This window comes from Narcine bancroftii, chromosome 1 (genome assembly GCF_036971445.1).
Source record: "Narcine bancroftii isolate sNarBan1 chromosome 1, sNarBan1.hap1, whole genome shotgun sequence".
Lineage (NCBI taxonomy): Eukaryota > Metazoa > Chordata > Chondrichthyes > Torpediniformes > Narcinidae > Narcine > Narcine bancroftii.
Window position 1 is genome coordinate 416,855,189 of NC_091469.1, and position 19,986 is coordinate 416,875,174.

The following is a 19,986-nucleotide window of genomic DNA, read 5'->3' on the forward strand; positions in this document are numbered from 1 at the left end:
CACCCACATTGAGAGCAGTTCAGTTTATACAAATGTTTATTACAAATTCCAAAGCTGATTTCAAACTACAAAATGCAAGCCCTTCCCAATTATACTTATCAATGCCTGGACTGGTCCCAACTGCCGAATCGAGGCAACGATGGCACACTTGTAGGTTGTCGGGGCGCCGGTAGCAGCTTCTCCACCTCCCCTGACCGGGACGTCAGCTGAACTCTAGAAGTTCTTCTTGCTGAGAGACGTTTCCACCCCTCAGAGAGTCTCCACTTCAGCAATGGGACCATGGCTTATTTTACCCAAAAAATTGTTTACTCATAGCTTATCTCTTTGAATAAATGATTTAATTATCTTCAAGGTCTCCTGACAGTCTGCAGGCTCATGCCAAACTATAATCTGGTCATCCTATTTCTATGGCTAACTAGTGGTTTGTATCTTGCCCTGTAGCCTCTGTATTTCTGTTCATGAATTATTCTGCAGACAGTAGTTATTGACACATCCACACCTGCCTCCTGAAGAGTGCTTTTGATCTGTCGGACAGGCATTTGGAGATTTTTCTTCATAATGATGAGAATTCTTGTGTCATCAGCAATGGAAGTCTTCCTTCCAGTCCCTTTGCGATTACTGATTTTACTATTACTCATCAGTTCCTCTTAATGATGTTCCAAACTGTTAATTTTGGTAATCCTAAGATTTGGGTAATGTTTTATTCTTGTTTTTCAGCCTCATAATGTTTTATTTGACTTTCATTGGCACAACTCTGGCCTTCATGTTGAAAAATGGCAACTACAGACTCCAAAGGTGATCAAGCCTAGCTCTCTTATAGCTGCACCAATGAAGCAATTAAACATAACTGAGTACTCACAAACACCTGTGAAGCCAAATGTCTGAAACATTCTGGTGCCCTGAAATGGGGGAACTATGTAGAAATTACAGCACTTTTTCTACATGGTCAAACCAAAATGTGTATAAATAACCTTGAATAATATCTGGAATGTGCACTTCCACCACATGTGAATTGTTTGATTACAAATTTAAAACTGTGGAGCACAAGGGCAAATAAAGGAAAAATGTGTCTGTCCCAAGCATTATGAAGGGCATTGTATATCCCGCAAATAAATACAAGAAAATGTTTCAGTTAATAATATGCAATCTGCTGTACAATTGTATGGATAAGTTAAACAAAAATAAGCAAAGAATATTCTGGCTGCAGCTGTTAGCAACACTGAAACTACTCCAGATTGAACACTAGAACTCAGGAGAAAAAAATGACTCAGGAGAAAAAAATGTAACCCCACCACTTCCCTTAAGGAAATGGTTTGTAATTGATAGATTAGAAGTTAGCACAGTCTGTACTTAACGGTTTCATGTTTGAATACTCTGATTAGCAGAGTTGAATAATTCTACCACTGTTCAATATAACCAATCTCTAACAATATTTACACAAACTTTGTACGTATTTTATAGAAATATATACACATAGTGATTTTTTTCCATTTTCTCCCCAACCCCCCTCCCTTCTACCCCCCCCCCCCACCCCATAACTATAGAGAGGAGAAAACAGAACTGAAAGAAAAGAGAAAATAAAAAACAAGAGGGAAAGTGAAATTTAAATATTATGTGATTCACCTTTTCCTTACGCATACTAGTTCTAGTTAAGAGCTGGAGGCCCGAGGTTGAGGTTACCAATAAATTTTATATATGAGTCCCAAATTTGTTCATATTGTGCATAATTGTCTCTTAAGTTAAGTAGCTTTCTCATTTGTTCATTTCTGTGAGCCACCGCTGTATTTTCAGGTGTGTTTTCATTTTCCAAGTTATCAATATGCACTTTTTAGCTGCCGCTAATGCAATTTTGATAAATCGTTTTTGGAATCTGTTTAAATTTAATTTTAATTCTTTGTCTTTTATATTACTTATCAGAAATTTTTTTGGTATTTTTTTTGTAATTTGATCTAGTATTGAATTTAAATCCTCCGTAAAGGGTTTCACTTTTGCACATGTCCAAAAGATATACACACCTTTAAGAACATACATTTCCATGCAGGACTGAAAAGTCTGTAGTTTTGCATCTGGTAAATCATTTCTTTGATACTCAATTATTGTGATTCTCCAGTATGATTTCCAACATTGAATGTAATTCAGTACCTTGATGATTTAAGTCCAAACAGTACTTGAACTGTAGCCTGCTTGATCACAATTATTTTCTTAGCTGCATTCCACTGTTGTGGCTATTTAGCTCAACACGACTAAATAGTATAGCCCACCTCACTGACAAAAGACAAAGGAGGAAAAACCCAACACCCAACCCCAACCAACCAATTTTCCCCTGCAACTGCTGCAACCGTGTCTGCCTGTCCCGCATCGGACTTGTCAGCCACAAACGAGCCTGCAGCTGACGTGGACATTTACCCCTCCATAAATCTTCGTCTGCGAAGCCAAGCCAAAGAGAAGAGAAAAGAGACTGAATGGTATACCACAATGGATGGATCTGTTGAGAGGGTTTTCTAATTTGTTTCTGGATACAAAAAGGGTCCCTTTTGAACTCTTTGTAAACATTTCAACACAATCAGCAAAGATTGAGTAACTTACTTTTCTTTGTCATAGCCAATGCAGTCTGACATGATTTAATTAACATATTCCTCTAGTCCTCTATTCCTTTAGTCTCTCTATCTCTCTCTTCAAAACTTGCACACTCCTAAGTTTAATCACACCACTGATAGTTGTTGCTAAGGGCCTTATGTTTTGGAATTCTCTCCACCTTGCCCTCTTTAAAATACTTTAAAGCACACATTTCATCTGTTTCTATGCCTAATTAAATTGATTGGCCTCAAATGTTTTATGACATTAAAAGAACTTTGTTAAAACATATTGTTGAAAAATGTTAACCCATCTCAAAAAAAGTTCACTTGACTTTTGGATTGATAATCTTAATAATTGAATAAAACATGAAAGTCCTCTAGAAAAGCTTCTTTCTGTACTTATGGTTTACGCACAACTTATTCATCCTCGAAATGAAAATGTTGCCCAGCAAAGACATAATGGAAATGAGTGCTAATTCCGCATAACAAGTTCCTTCAGGATTGAAGGCCTGAGCTGAAAATTTACTCCACTTGATTTAGTCCACAAATAGTGTTATGTAGAGGGACGGACATCTGTTCTAATCTGCTGCACTGTCAACTGTTATTTCACACGCAAGAATAATTTTAGATTTTCACATCAAGTAATTTTGTGTCCACAAAATATGATGCATGCTTGCCTGGTCTTTAGGGAAATCTAATAGTTTCTTTCTGAATGTATGAAAGAGGTTTACCAAGCAGATATTTTCAAAAGATTTTCCAGATTGATTAAAAAATGTCAGCAAGTAAACCTATCGAGTTCTCAAGGTTAGACAGAGTTCACAAAATAAGTGCATTTCCCACAATCCAATGTCCAAAGTAGTGAAAATTCCACTTGTTTGATCTATTTGAGGGATTCTCAGAATCATAATTTATTGTCATGAACAAGTCATGAAATTTGATGTTTTGCAGCAGAATTATAGTGTAAACATTCATATTATAACCATCTTACAACATTACTATAAAAATTAAAATAATAGTACATGAAAAGTAAGGCAGTGTCTTTGGTTCATTGATTATTCAGGAATCTGTTGGCAGCCGGGAAGAAGCTGTCCTTGTGCCACTGAGTGCTCGTCTTTAGGTTCCTGTACCTTTCTCCCAATGGTAGCAGAGTGAAGAGGGCATGGCCTGGGTGGTGGGGGTTTTTGAGGATAGAGGTTGTCTTTTTAAGACACTGCCTCATGTAGATGTCCTCGATGGAGTGGTCTGGTGCCTGTGATGTCACAGGCTGAGTTAACAACCCTCTGGAGTTTATTCTTGTCCTGAGATTTGGCATCTCCATACCATGCAGTGATGCAACCAGCCAGAATGCTCTCCACCTGTAGAAGTTTACGAGAGTCTTCAGTGACATACCAAATCTCCTCAAGCACCTCACAAAATATAGCCACTGGCAAGCCTTCTTTGTGAATGCATCAACATGGACAGATCCTCGGAGTTGTTGACACCCCGCAATATTTAGTTCTTGACCCTCCCCACTACTGAGTCCTCAATGAGAACTGGGTCATGTTCTCCTGACTTCCTCCTGAAGTCCACAATCACCTCCTTGGTTTTGCTGACTTTGAGTGCAAAGTTGTGGTTATTACACCACTCAAAGAGCTGATCTATCTCCCTCCTGTATGCTTCCTCATTGTGATTCTGCTGACAACTGTGGTGTCATCGGCAAACTTTTAGATAACATTGGAATTGTGCCTGGCCACACAGTTAGAAGGAGAGCAGTGGGCTAAGCCCACATCCTTGGGGTGGGCCTATGTTGATGATCAGTGAGGAGGTGACATTGTTTCCAATTCATCCTGACTGTGGTCTTCCAATGAGAAAGTCAAGGATCCAGTTGCGGGCTGGGGGGTGGGGTACAGAGGCCTAGAGTTTGCATCTTCTTGACCAGCTCTGAGAGAATAACTAGTTCCAATTACCCAAAAAATGGGTGAGGGTAGATTGGGGGCCAAAAACCAAAATAGATGCAGTGAGCCAAAGGGCCTGTTTTCATGTTCTACTTCTCGAGGACTCTATGGTCATCTAACTGCCCATTTTAAAGTAAAATATTGATTCAAGAACAATAGATTATGATGGCTATATTCACTCAGATGATTTTTGGAACCCATAAAATTATAATTTTGGAGTTAAAAATTAGATGTGAATTATAAAGATTTGTTATTGGTAGTTAAATTACTATAACAACCGAATTGCTGATTTTTATGGAACAGAAAACAACACAAGAAGAACCTAGCAGGTCAGGCTCTCTCTGTGGAGGAAAAAGGTGTAAGTTGACATTTGAAGTCAAGACTCTATGTCAGGACTAAGAGGCTAAATAGCCAGTATGAAGGGATAGCAGGATAGAGGCCGATCAGTGGGATTACATTGGAGCTAAGGTTAAGTCTGTTTGTCACATTACATCTAGTACAGTGACAAACAAACTAACTTACCTTTATCATTCAGGCAGAGGACAGCACTGTTGGGGTAGCGGTTAGCGCAACATTTTTACAGAATCAGTGATTAAGGCTGGGGTTCGAACCCTGCACTGTATGTAAGGAGTTTGTATGTTCTCCCAATGTCTGCGTGGGTTTCCCCCGGGTGTTCCGATTTCCTCCCACTGTTCCTCCCACTGTCTTTTTGCAGTTTATTGCCGTCCTGTCTGGAGATTGGCGGTGAGAAGCTGGTGGTGCTGGAGGGTGGAGGGGGTGGTGGACTGAAAATAGATCTGCAGGAATAGAGCAATTTAATTCACTTACACATGAGGATTCCATCAACTATAGATGCATATAGTTCTTGAGGAAGATACATTCTCAGAAGGAAGACACTTCAGAAGCTCAAGAGCAGAAGCACTGCACCTTGAGAACAGATGCAGAGAAGCCAATAAAATTGAGAAAATAGGATGGCATGCCGATGGGTTTATCAGAAATGGCAGGGATGACTTCTCAGAAAAACAAATTCAGAAAAGGAAGAGAAATGTCAAAGATAGGCCAGAGTGTGGGCAAGGTGGAAGTTCAAGGCAAAGGTGATGATAAGTTCTGTACAAGTTCAAAAGGCAACACTCATGCAGTCATCAATGTAGCAGGTAAAGATCAGGCTGGCTGGGAAGTAGTTTGCTGAAATAGGCTTGGATAAAGGAATGCTCCACTTAGCCAAGAAAATGCAAATTTTAGGAAGGGAAAATTGAGGGATCAAGCATCTGTCCATATTGAGAGGGAAAACATGGAGAGAGTTGATGTCGTCAAATTCCTGGGAAGTTGCATTTCAGAAGACCTCTCCCTTGAGCCAGCACTCCAAGGCAACCATAAAAAGTGTCAGATTTGGCATTTTCTCCAGAGGCACTGAGTAGTTGCATCTCAGCCTGGAATGCCAATTCAAGTGTCCAGGAACATGGAAGGTTGCAGAAGATAGCAAACAGCCAGATCCATCACAGACTCTGACCTCATATCCACTGCAGATACACTGCACTCCATGTTTGGGACAAAGACACTATTTTCCTTTATTTGCCTATGTCTTCCACAGTTTATAATTTGTAATCAAATTGATGAGGAATCATTAATCAAGCTGAGAGTAGAGTACCAATCTTCATCTGAAAATGTTATGTTCAAATCTCATTCCCAATCATTCTTAATCCCAGATATTGAGGCTGATCTTAAATCCAATAAATCATAATATGATATTAATCCACCATGAAAAAAATGCAAGTTCAAAAACACATTCCAGATTTTATTCAAGATTATTTGTACACATTTTTGTTTGACCATGTAGAAATTACAGCATAGTTATCCCATTTCAGGACATTATAATGTTTGGGACATTTGGCTTCACAGGTGTTTGAGATTACTTAGGTACCAAAAATTTTACACTTCTCACATAGTGGATTAATATCAGCATAAAAACGAGATAATTTAAGTTTGGACATTTGTGTTCTATGCACCACCTTAAATGTTAATAAGCAATGCCTTGCACAAGATGAGGAATTATTAATCAAGCTGAGAGTAGAGTACCAATCTTCATCTGAAAATGTTATGTTCAAATCTCATTCGCAATCACTCTTCATCCCAGATATTGAGGCTGATCTTAAATCCAATAAATCATAATATGATATTAATCCACCATGAAAAAAATGCAAGTTCAAAAACAAATCAAGAATATTAGTATTTGAGATTCGAGGAAAATCGGAAAGATTGGACCAAACAAAATGTCTAACTTGTAACTATCTTAAAAAATGTGTTAGAAAAATTAAATTTGGCTGGTAATTGTTCAAAAGAGGCAAAGTTATTTTGAATAAAAAGCTCCTTATAACTTTGGATACCTACTCTATACCATTCCTTGAAACCTATGTCCAGCAGAGACGGCTAAAAAACATGATTATAATGGGACTAGCCACAGAGACCAAGATTAACCAGTATCAGAATGATGGCAAGAACAACATGTGGAGATGCAAAGGAACTGCCCAAAATCCAAAGGATTCCACCTCTACTGTGAAACATGGTGGTGGGATGTTATAGCCTGGGCACAGGTACTGGAGCACTTATCTTCATTGATGATGTGACTGCTGATGGCAATAGCAAAATTAATTCTGAGGTGTATAGAAACATCTGTCAAGTTCAAGCAAATTCCTCCGAACACACTGGATGGTGCTTCATCCTCCAGCATGACAATGATCCCAAACATACTGCTAATGTAACGAAGGAGTTTTTCAAAGCTAAACCTGGAAAATTCTTAAACGGCTAAATCAGTGACCCCCATCAAAATCCAACTGAGCACGCCTTCCATATGCTGAAGGGAAAACTTAAGGGACAAGCCCCTGAAACAAGCAGAATGGCTTCAGAAGAGGCCTGGCATCGTCAGAGAAGATACTCAACTCCTGGTGATGTACAGTATATCAATCACAGACTTCAAGCAGTCATACAAGAGATATGCAACCAAGTGTTAGGGGCCCAGAGGACCCCAACCCAGCAGCAATATAAATTCACCGAGACAAATGGTTACTTAAACAAAAGTTACTTTTAATTTTCTTTAAAAATAAAAACAGGATCAAACTTTAACTTATTACTATAACCTAACTTAACCTCCTTCTAATTCTAAGTGCACGTGTATGTAATGTGTACAAGTTCAGAAAAGTTCTTTGATTCACAGTCCAATCTCACTTCTCACTCCTCCAAGTTCACCAGCATCAGGCAATTCTTATTCTGTGCACAGAATTTAACATTTATGAATTTTTACCTAGCACTAAATGGCTACCACTCAGGAAGGTTCTTATGGGTTTCAGAGAAAGATTCGTTGCTTGTTGGACACACACACACAAACTGATTTACTTCCATCAGTCACTTCAGTGTCTTGCTGAAGCAACTTACCCCATCAGAGTTTTCCAGGTGATAACCTCTTCTTCCAGGTCACCACTGAGTTCCTTCTGTTTTCCTTATTTCAGGCGAAACACTCTAGCTAGCCATTTTGTCTTGGATGGACCACAAGGATTTTCAACAGCCTGAACTCAGAACTCACACCAGTCTTCAAAATGGGGTTTAAACAAGCCTGTCAGCTTGCCATGCTGCAGCCTCCAAAGCCACTGCAGAAAACTGATTATCTCTCTTTCTCTCTCTCTTACAAAAAGTCTGTTTGGTCTCTCTGCTCTCTACTTGGAAAACCACATGACCTTCTTAGAACAGCAAACTGCAACTAGACAGATTGTGGTACCGGACCCAAACTTCTGAGCCCATTCATCTGTTGCTTTCAAAACAATAATCCATCACTCCACAGCTTGTCCAATTAACACCTACTTGTGAAGGCTCTTGAGCTCGGGTTCTTTTGTTTGTACCTCCTTATGAAAACCTCTTGCAAAGCAGTTTTTATTGTCTTTACAAAGGCCCTGGGCCCAGAGTGTCTGGTTTGAGCAAAGCTCTTGCATTTTAAATGATATGTGTTTTGTGAAGTGTTTGTGTTTGGTTGTGACCTACACTAAACTCCCATAATCTATCTCCTCCAAAAACATATTTATATGTATTATAAAATATGATATAATCCACCACCAAAGTACTAAACATGACTACTTTAATATATACTTTGCTATGTCCCAAATATTTTGTCGTCCCAAAATGAGGGGACTATGTATAAAACGTGCTGTAATTTCGACACAGTCAAACCAAAATGTACACAAATAGCTTTGAATAAAATCTGGAATGTGCATTTTAATGACATGTGAATTGTTTAATTCCAAATTTAAAATGGTGGTACACAAGAGTAAATAAAGGAAAAGACCCAAACATAGAGGGCACTGTATCTATGTGAGGCATTACCTCAGAAAGGCAGCCAACATCCCCTTCACTCTTGTCGCAACCTCTTCTCACGGCTACCTTTGGGCAGAAGTTATGGAAGCTGGAAGACAGAACCTCAAGGTTCAAGAACAGTTTCTTTCCAACAGCAATTAGACTCCTAAACCTCTTCTTGTGATACTAATCATGAACTCCTGGTCACCCCACAAAGGAACTGTCTAAATGATAGTGCAAAAAATTTGTTACAAGCGTAATATTTATTATCCGTATCTTTTCACATTTATTATATCTTTAATTTAATGTCATAAATTTAGTATCATTATCATGATAATTTTCATAAATTTATTCTGACAATAAGTCTATTATCATTATCTTTTTAGTGCCATGACTACCCTTTGATCTACAGAAAACATGATTCATCTAAAGCAGAATCAGAAACATAATCCTTCGCCTTCTCTGTCAGCTCCAATGTGATTCCACCTTCTGGTTTTTATCCCAGCATTTACTCACACTCAGAGTTCTGCTAGTTCTTCTGAATTTTGCGCCAGATTTCAGCATCTTGGAGTCTCTTTTGTCTACCTACAACTATCCTATGTCAATATTTATGTTTGTGATTAATGAGATTCTGAGTCCATTTAAGTGTGATAAATTCCATGAATTAAAATAAGTTTAAGAAAGCCCATCAAAGGTATATCCAATAAGGAGCAAGATACCATTTAAAACATTTATTTTTAATGAATTGCTTCCATAATGTTAATCAGTAAAAGGAATAGTTTTCAGATTTTTTTGCAACATTAAATTAAAGCAACTGTTACGAGCCCAGAGGACCCCAAAACCCAGCAGCAAAAGATAGTCACCAAGACAAATGGTTACTTAAACAAAAGTTGCTTTTAATTATCTTTAAACATGAAAATTGAATCAAACTTTAACTTATCTCTATTGACTTACTTAACCCCTTCTAATCCTAAGCGCACGTATATGTAATGTGTGTGCAAGTTGAGAAAAGTTATTTGGTTCACAGTCCAATCTCATTTCTCATTCCTCCAAGTTCACTGGTTGCAGGAAATTCTTATATTGTGCACAGAATTTAATATGTATAAAGTTTACCAGGCTTTGGTGCTTGAAAGGTTAATGGTTACCACTCAGGAATGTTCTTGTTGGTTTTCAGAGAGAGCTTTGTTGTTCCAGGGCATCCACAACTGATGTACTTCCATCAGCCACTCCAGTGTCTTGCTGACGAAACTTGCCCCTTCAGGGTTCTCCAGATGATAGCTTCTTTCTTTCAGGACACACAGAGTTCCTTTTTGTTTCACTTATTCCAAGTGAAAAAATAGACAGCCAGTCCTCTCCTCTTGCATGAACCACAAGGGCTTTGACCAGGCCATCTTACAAATGGGCTTTCCATAACTTGCCAGCTTATCCTATTCCAGTCCCAGGCACTTCTGCTGGCTCTAACACTGTACAAGTGATCTGTCTCTCTCTCTCTCTCTCTCTCTCTGAGAGAAAGACTGTTTCACTCTCTCAGAACAGCAAGTTCTCTTCCAGACAATATGCGGCTCCAATAAGCTCTTTCATCTGTTGCCTTTTGTAAACAACAATCCATTAGTGAAGTCTCTTGAGCACGCCTCAAAGCTCTTGCAAAAGCTATGAGGCCCTGATATGTCTAGCATGGAGCCGAGCTCCATTATTTCAAATAAGATCTGTTTTAAAGTGTTTGTATGGACCTAGTAGAACAAACCTTTCTCAATTTATCTCCCAAAAATATATCTATATACACTGTCACAGCAACTAAGTGACCAATCACCAAAATTGAATAGGGAAAAGTTGTTGTTACTGCAATGTTGCCGTTAATACTTTTGCACTCAATGACATGGGCCATAACACATGTATTTAAGTACAAGGCATTAACCACTCCTGCTGACTAGATAATGAAAGCATGATCTTGCTTTGACTCTAAAATACAATAGTGGCATCAAGTGATTTCAAATAAGAGAATTAAACTATAGCAATATGTTGGAACAGCTGTTTCATCAACATATTAGTTCCTTGTGGGGGAAACAAGATAACAATGTTTTACTGACTTATTTTAGCAGTACTGAAATTTGACTAAAGCAAAGCTTGCAAAACACTTGTAGAACCAAAGAACCATAGAACACTACAGCACAGAAAACAGGCCATCTAGTCTGTGCCAAAAACATCATACCACTAGACCCACTGACCTGCACCCATTCCATAACCCTTCACACCCCTTCCATCCATGTATCTATCCAGTTTATTTTTAAAACTTAAGAGTTAACCTGCATTTACGACGTCAGATGGCAACTCATCTCACATTTCCACCATTCTGAGTGAAAAAGTTCCCCCTAATGTTGCCCTTAAACCATATCTCCGTTTACAGCGTGGAAACAGGCCACGTCGGCCCTTCGAGTCCACGCCAATTCACTTGAACAACTCCACTAGCCCTCTCCTCCTCTCCACCCATAACCCTCCAACCCCCTCACATCCATGTACACATTCAACCTTCTCTTAAATGACAGAAGGGACCCTGCCGCAACTATCTCTTCTGGAAGATCATTCCATTCTGCCACCACTCTCTGAGTGAAGAAGCATCCTCTAACATTTCTCCTAAAATTTTGCCCCCTTACTCTTAACTTATGCCTCTTGTTCCAACCGCCCCTGCCCTCAGGGGAAAGAGTCTATTTACATCTAGTCTATCTATTCCCTTCATAATTTAAAATACCTCATCAAATCCCCTCTCAACTGTCTACGTTCCAATGAATAAAGTCCCAGTCTCCTTAATCTTTCTCCGTACTCTAAATGCTGTAAGCCAGGCAAATCCTTGTAAATCTTCTCTGCACCCTCTCCACCTTATCTATATCCTTTCTATAATTTGGAGACCAGAACTGAACACAATACTCCAAACCTGGCCTCACCAATACCTTAAACAGCTGCAGCATCACTTCCCAGCTCCTATAATCTATGCTGTGACCATATTCCTTCTTAACCACCCTGTCTACATGGGAATCCACCTTCAATGAACTCTGTACCATAACCCCCAGTTCCCTCTGCATACCTCAGTGCCCTCCCCTTAACTGCTTATGCCCTATTTTGGTTATTTTTTTTCTGAAATGCAGCATCTCGCACTTGTCTACATTAAATTCCATCTGCTATCTTTCAGCCCACTCTTCCAAACAAACCAAATCCTTCTGTAATCCAAGAAAACTTTCCTCACTATCCACCACTCCCCATATTTTGGTATCATCTGTATAGTTGCTTGTCCAGTTAACGACACCCTCCTCCAAATCATAATATATAAATGATAAACAGCAAGGGACCCAGCACCGATCCCTGAGGCACACCGCACATCACAGGCATCAAACCTGACAGACAGTTGTCCACCATGACTCTCTGCTGTCTATCTTCCAGCCACCTCTGAACTCATGTCACTATCTCTCTATTAATCCCTAGTGACTGAACCTTCCTTATTAACCTTACAAGTGAAACCTTATTAAAAGCCTTATTAAAATCCAAATAGATCACATCAACAGCCCACTTTTTTTGTCACCTCCTCAAAAAACTCAACAATGTTCGTCAAACATGACTTTCCCTTTACAAACCCATGCTGGGTGCCCCTAATCAATCCCTGCCTATCCAGATATGCATATATACTATCTTGGAGAATACCTTCCATAACTTTCCCCACAACCGAAGTCAAACTTACTGGCTGATAATTACTTGGCCTGCACCTTGTGCCTCTTTTAAACAATAGAATTACATTTGCAACCCTCTAATCCCACGGCACCACACCCTCCTCCAGTGATCTTTGAAAAATCACTGTCAGAGCCCCCGCTTAACGTCCTGGGAAAAATCCCATCAGGACCACCTTTATTGACCCTAGAAGCTCCAAAACCCTCACTTTACTAATCCATATCCTCTACATAACTAAGCCACTTGCCTCACTTATCTCAATGTCCTAATGTCCCTTTCCCTCATGAATACAGACCTTTCCCCTTTCACCCGAAAGCCATGTTCTCTCTTGTATTTATCTCTCCTAATCTAAGTGGAAAGAGCCTACTTGCATTTACTCTGTCTACACCTCTCATAATTTTGTAAACCTCTATCAAATCTCTCCTCATTCTTCTACACTCCAAGGAATAAAGTCCAAACCTGTTTAATCTTTCCCTGTAACTCAACTCTTGAAGACCTGGTAACATCCTAGTAAATCTTCTCTGCACTCTTTCAATCTTACTGATATCCTTCCTGTAGTTTGGCAACCAGAACTGCACACAATAATCCAAATTGGGGCTCACCAATGTCTTATACAACCTCACCTTAATATCCCAACTCCTATACTCAATACTTTGATTTATGAAGGCCAAAATGCCAAAAGCTTTCTTCACAACCCACAACTGTGACACCACTTTCATGGAATTATGTATCTGAATTCCCAGTTGGTCCAGATCCCTCTGCAAGCTTTGAAAGCCTTCCTCGATGTCCACAAGGCCTCCAAATTTTAGTGTAATGAGCAAATTTGCTGATCCAATTTACTTTATTATCATCCAGGTCATTGATATAGACAACAAAGAGCAATCATTCCAGCATGATCCCTGAGGCACACCACTAATCACAGACCTCCAGTCTGAGAAGCAATTATTCACTTTCACTCTCTGTCTTCTCTTAATCAGCTAATTACAAATCCAGTTTACAACCTCTCCATGGGCAATGTTACAGAATAAGTTAATAAAATTATGTTAAAAGTATATCTCAAGCGGGTAAGATTTTGAGGTTTAGTAATCAAGACACATTTCACAAATTTCTCATTTGCCATGCAAGAGATATGCAAAAGGTAGACTTTGTGTCTACAGTTGGCTTTGCAGAGACAATGGAAGTGCTTGGGATAGTTTTACAAGTAGGTGTCCAGGCTCAAGAACTGAGAACTCTTTTGCTTTTAAACTGTCCCAGAGTTTTAAATGTCTGGTTGGAGTTTGTTGTCCTAAGAGGGGCCACATGGTTTTGCAAAGAGAGAAAACATCCATTGTTTGTCAGAGAATTTTGCAGCAGTTTGTGGTGAAGGTTGCAGGTTTGCAGACCTGCTGCAAAATCCCATTTCAAGACAGGTTTTAAGTTCTGAGTTCAGCCTATTCTAAATCTCTGTAGTCAATTGTAGAGGTTATTGTGTTGCCCTGAAATAGGGGAAAAAGAAGAACTCCTCCTGGAAGAAGAGGTTATCTTTTGGAAAAACCCAAGAGGGGGCAAGTTTCTTCAGTTGCTGATTGAAGGAGATCTGTTTGTGTGTCCAACAAACAACAAATATCTCTCTGAAACCAACAAAGACCTTCCTCAGTGTCAACAGCCAGTGCCTGATGAATAAACTATCTGTTTAATTCAGTGCACAGAATGGATGATTGCCTGATGCCAATGAACTTGGAGAAGTGAAAAGTGAATGAATGGACAGCGAAAAATAACTTTCCTGAACACAAAAACATTACATACACTTATGCACTTAGAATTAGAAGGGGGCTAAGTTATTAGTAATAAATATCAATCTTATTATTATGTATTCCGAGTCTTTTGGGCTCGTAACAATACCTAGTGTCTGAACCTTCTGAGCTAGCCTCCCATGTGGGACCTTATCAAAGGCCTTACTAAAGTCCATGTAGACAACATCCAGTCTTTCCTTCATCTACTTTCTTGATAATCTCCTCAAAAAACTCTACAAGATTTGTTAAACACGACCTACCACATACAAAGCCATGCTGACTACCCTCAATCAACCCTTGGCTGTCCAAATACTTGTTAACCTGATTTCTCTGAATACCCTCCAATAATTTACCTACTACTGACAACAGGCTCAATGGAACAACATGAGCTACCCTCCAAACCTCTGGCAGCTCATCCGTGAATAAGGATGTTTTAATATTTACCTATCTCGGCTGCACCATTTCATCAGATGCAAGGATCGACAATGAGATAGACAACAGACTCGCCAAGGCAAATAGCGCCTTTGGAAGACTACACAAAAGAGTCTGGAAAAACAACCAACTGAAAAACCTCACAAAGATAAGCGTATACAGAGCCGTTGTCATACCCACACTCCTGTTCGGCTCCGAATCATGGGTCCTCTACCGGCACCACCTACGGCTCCTAGAACGCTTCCACCAGCGTTGTCTCCGCTCCATCCTCAACATCCATTGGAGCGCTCACACCCCTAACGTCGAGGTACTCGAGATGGCAGAGGTCGACAGCATCGAGTCCACGCTGCTGAAGATCCAGCTGCGCTGGATGGGTCACGTCTCCAGAATGGAGGACCATCGCCTTCCCAAGATCGTATTATATGGCGAGCTCTCCACTGGCCACCGTGACAGAGGTGCACCAAAGAAAAGGTACAAGGACTGCCTAAAGAAATCTCTTGGTGCCTGCCACATTGACCACCGCCAGTGGGCTGATAACGCCTCAAACCGTGCATCTTGGCGCCTCACAGTTTGGCGGGCAGCAGCCTCCTTTGAAGAAGACCGCAGAGCCCACCTCACTGACAAAAGGCAAAGGAGGAAAAACCCAACACCCAACCCCAACCAACCAATTTTCCCTTGCAACCGCTGCAATCGTGTCTGCCTGTCCCGCATCGGACTGGTCAGCCACAAACGAGCCTGCAGCTGACGTGGACTTCTTTACCCCCTCCATAAATCTTCGTCCGCGAAGCCAAGCCAAAGAAAGAATATTTTCCAATCTCAAAATTACTATAGTAATAAAATAATGTTGTATTGCATAAAATTTCTTTTTGCCTGCTGCAAGGCAGATTCACCACCGTCAGGAATTGCCTAAGTGCCTCTTACCGTCAGACACATTTAGAAAGAGAGAACTAAAAGAGAGTCCCCCCCGAGTCACAGAGTGTCCGTAGATTTACCTCCAGCACTCCCACGGTCCCTGCAGCCACACAGAGTCCAGTTCAAACCAATGGCAACCCCATCTTCAGATATGAACCTCCGACACGGTCAGGAACCCTTCAGCCTCCTTGGCATCTCCTCACATCGTTTCTGATACCTGGTACTCCTCCAGCCAATTTGAGCCAGTCTCTCGCAGTCCACAGCCCGGCATGAGTCCTGTATAAACACTAATGCAAAATAACTTTTTAAGATCTTCTCCATTTCTTAAAGCTCCACACATAGATGACCACTCTGATCTGCTAGTAGACCAACTTTGGCCCTTACTCTCCTTTTACTTGTAATATACTTAGAGAAACCCTTTGGGTTTACCTGCCAAAGCAACCTCATGTCTTCTTTTTGCCTTCCTGATTTCCTTCTTGAGCATTTTCTAAACTCTTCTCGTGCCTCATTTGCTCCTTGTTGCCCATACCTGCTATACACTTCTCTCTTCTTCTTAACCAGTTACTAATATCCCTTGAAAACCAAGGTTCCCTATGCCTATTTGCCTTTAATCCTGACAGGAATATGCAAACTCTGCACTCTCAAAATTTTGCCTTTGAAGGCCTTCCACTTACTGAACACATCCTTGCCAAAGAAACAACTTATCTCAATCTATTCTTCCTAGATCCTTTATCTTTTCCACAATTTAGAATCTCAACTCGTGGACCAGACCTCCATAATTAATTTGAAACTAATGACATTATAGTCACTGGACCCAAACTGTTCTTCTAGACCAGTGGTTCTCAACCTTTTTCTTTCCACTCACATTTTAAGAAATCCCTATGCCATAGGTGCCTGTGATTAGTAAGGGATTGCTTAAGGTGGTATGTGAATGGGAAGGGAAGGTTGAGAATCACTGCTCCTGAACCAATTGTTACTGAAGTATTTTGCTTGAGAAAAATTGTCATTGGCCCATTTCTTTTGGAGATATGAAACAGTGCACATAACGAGTCAATTAGGTATGATTAAAACAGTGGTTTTCAAACATTTTCTTCCCACCCACATACCACCTTAAGCAATTCCTTACTAATCAGAGCACCTATGGCATAGGGAATACTTAAAATGTTATGTGAGTGGAGAACCACTGTCCTACTCATACTTCTTCCACCTGAACTGTTTGGTTCCTGTGATAAGATTTTGCTAATACTTAAAGTTAACATATATATTATCTTAGTAAAGTTATCTTGTGGATTGGATACAGGGTCACACATCATTCTTTGAGATGGCAGATGGCAAGCCATTTTTGGAGTCAAGGCGTCTGGAAAAACAGCAATAAAAATTAGAGCAATAAAAATTAGAATTGAATGCTTCATTCATTTGCTAAAACAATAGATGTTTGCTCAGAAACATCTGTTTACATACACAGCCATTCTGCTCATTGGTTAACAGACATTTTGGAGTTTGATTCACAAGCTTCTGGAAGGGTAACTGAAAGAAACTTCAAAAAACAGGAATGATGTCATGTGGTGAAGACAGAAAGCATTTTTTAATATTAAGGAACTTATTTCAAACTGAAGGCAGAAGATGCATTCAGGTTTGAAGCAGTTGCTTGGCCATCCTGTAAGTAAGACAGGATTGAAATGCAGGAACAAAAGGCTGCTTGTGTTCTCTTTATGAAAAGGAGGTATACCAAAAAAAAGTGGTTTTGAAGAAAATGATTAAGAAAGCAAAATTAATCTTACATCGGAAACATTTAAATGGTTACTTTGTGTTACCCTTGCCTAGGTTTGTGAAATCAACGTGGAAGAAAAACAAGTACTGAAACTCCATGCAAGAGTGGAAAAATTACTCATATAAAGAAACATTGCTCTGAGATTAACTCTACAAGAAATTTGTGAGTTTTAGAGGACTGATGACTTGATGTTTCAAAAGATTTCACAATTGCTTTTGAGCAACAATTTGTACATAACATATACAACAATTAACCCTAAACATTAATGTTATTTTTTATATATAGAGAAAAAAAAGAAAAGACGCCCCCCCCCCCTTCAGCCAACTCTCCTAAGGAGAGCCATAAAGAAACAAAAAAAAAGAAAAAAAATTTAAAAAAATTAAGCATACATATTAAGATCTAATCAATTTAAATTGAAATGTAAATATTCTGAATATAACAACCACTTATTAATAAAAAAACTATAATTATCACATGAAACATGTAATTTTTTCCATTATTAAACAATATTTCATCTTATTATGCCATCTATTAATATCAATCATATTTGTATCTTTCCACGTACTAGCAATACATTTTTTTGCTACAGATAAAGCTAAATAAGTTGAAACTTATCTAATCCCAAACTTTTTAAAGGTTGCAAACTACCCAATAAAAACACTGTCGGATCTAAAAGTATTTTAATCTTATACAGGTATTCTAAAAACAATTGAATTTTCTTCCAAAAAGATTGTATATGTATACATGACCAAACAGCATGGAAAAAAGTTCCAACAAAATTACCACATCTAAAACACAAATCTGATTCATGAAAACCATACTTTTTACATTTTTCAGGTGTTAAGTATAATTGATGTAAAAAATTATAGTTAATCATTGCATAACGTGCATTTATCAGTCTAGTTACACTATCATAACAGATATCTAACCAATTATACTCAGAAAAAATAAATCCAATGTCCGCTTCCAATTTACGTTTAGACCTATCCCAAACCCTTTTTATCCATACCATCCTGTAATATTTGATACATAGATGAAATATAACCCTTCTCTGGTACCTTCATAAGAAAAATCTCAAATTTAGTCATGTCAGGTAAAATCATATCTCTACCAAAAGTACGTTTTACCAAAGATCGAATTTGGTAATAGAGAAACAAAGAGTTCTTATCAACACCAAAACTGTCCCTCATCTGATAAAAGATAAAAATCTACCCTCTTCAAAACATTCTCCTAAATTTTTCACACCTTTAAATCTCCAATGCAATAAACTTTGATTATGCATTGAAAAAGAAATAAGTTGATTATTATACAATGGAGTCAAAGCCAATAATTCAGCCCTAGAGCCTATCGTTTTATTTCTTAATCCATAGCTTCATTAAGTGTTTTAGTATAGGCACATTATATTGCTGTAATAAATTTATATTCCATCTAAACAAAAATTGATGTATTTAAAATTCAGGAATATTTGCCATCTCAATTTTGGCCCAACTAGGAGGCCGTTCCAAATCCATCAAGGAGCTAATAAATTTAAGTTGGGCTGCTTCATAATAATTTTGAAAATGTGGTAAACGTAATCCCCCTAACTCATATTTCCAAGTTAATTTATTCAAAGCTACTCTCTAAAATTTACCTTTCCATAAAAATTCCCTAACCATTTTATTCAAATCTCGAAAAAAAAAATTATCAAGTAAATACGGAATAGATTGAAACAAATATTGCATACGCGGAAAAATATTCATCTTAATTGTATTATCTTACCCAATAAATTAATAGGTAAATCTTTCCATTTAATCAAATCAGTTTTTTTTTTTAATTAACGGAACATAATTTAATTTATATAAAGATTGATAATCATCATTCAGAATTATACCCAAATATTTAATTCGATCAGTCCATTCCAAATTAATAATATTCTTATAAATTGAATAATCTCCTTCACTTACCGGTAATATTTCACTTTTTTCCCCAATTAACTTTATATCCAGAAAGACATCCATATTGTATTAAACACTCCTTCAAGTGCAAGAGTGACTGAGCTGGGTTTATTAAATACACCAATACATCATCAACAAATAAATTAATTTTATACTCCTCATCTAAAACTTTCATACCTTCTATCTGTGTATTTTGTCTTATCAGCTGTGCTAAAGGTTCAATCACTAATGCAAACAAAGCTGGTAATAAAGGACACCCTTGACGAGTTGATCGAATCAATTTAAAAGGTTCAGAAATCAAGCCATTCGTCAATACTCTAGCTACCGGTTTACTATATAAAGCTTAATCCAACCAATTAAAAAAAAGGACCAAACTTAAATTTCTCCAGAACTTTAAACAAAAAATTCCACTCAACTCTATCAAATGCTTTTTCTGCATCTAAAGATATCACCATTGGGTGGTCTGAAGATTGTCAAAATCTATTAATCAAACTAATCACGCGTAAAATATTATCTGAAGCATATCTATTCTTTATAAAACCTGTTTGATCTATATGAATCAACTTAGGTAAAAATTTAGCCAATCTATTTGCTAATATTTTA

At 38.5% G+C, this 19,986-nt stretch overlaps 1 protein-coding gene across 2 annotated transcripts in view; it reads left to right on the top strand.

The window, feature by feature from the left end:
• cmc1 (C-x(9)-C motif containing 1) overlaps positions 1-17,668 on the top strand; it is a 218,063-nt gene extending 200,395 nt beyond the window's left edge. The window contains exon 9 of one of the 2 annotated variants that reach the window (XR_011350065.1): positions 17,503-17,668. The gene's annotated coding sequence lies outside the window, so the exon portion shown is untranslated. Of the gene's footprint in view, positions 1-1,544; positions 1,781-17,502 lie in introns of those variants that run through there. The other variant, XR_011350064.1, reaches the window with a different exon arrangement.
• The last annotated feature ends 2,318 nt before the right edge of the window (positions 17,669-19,986 follow it).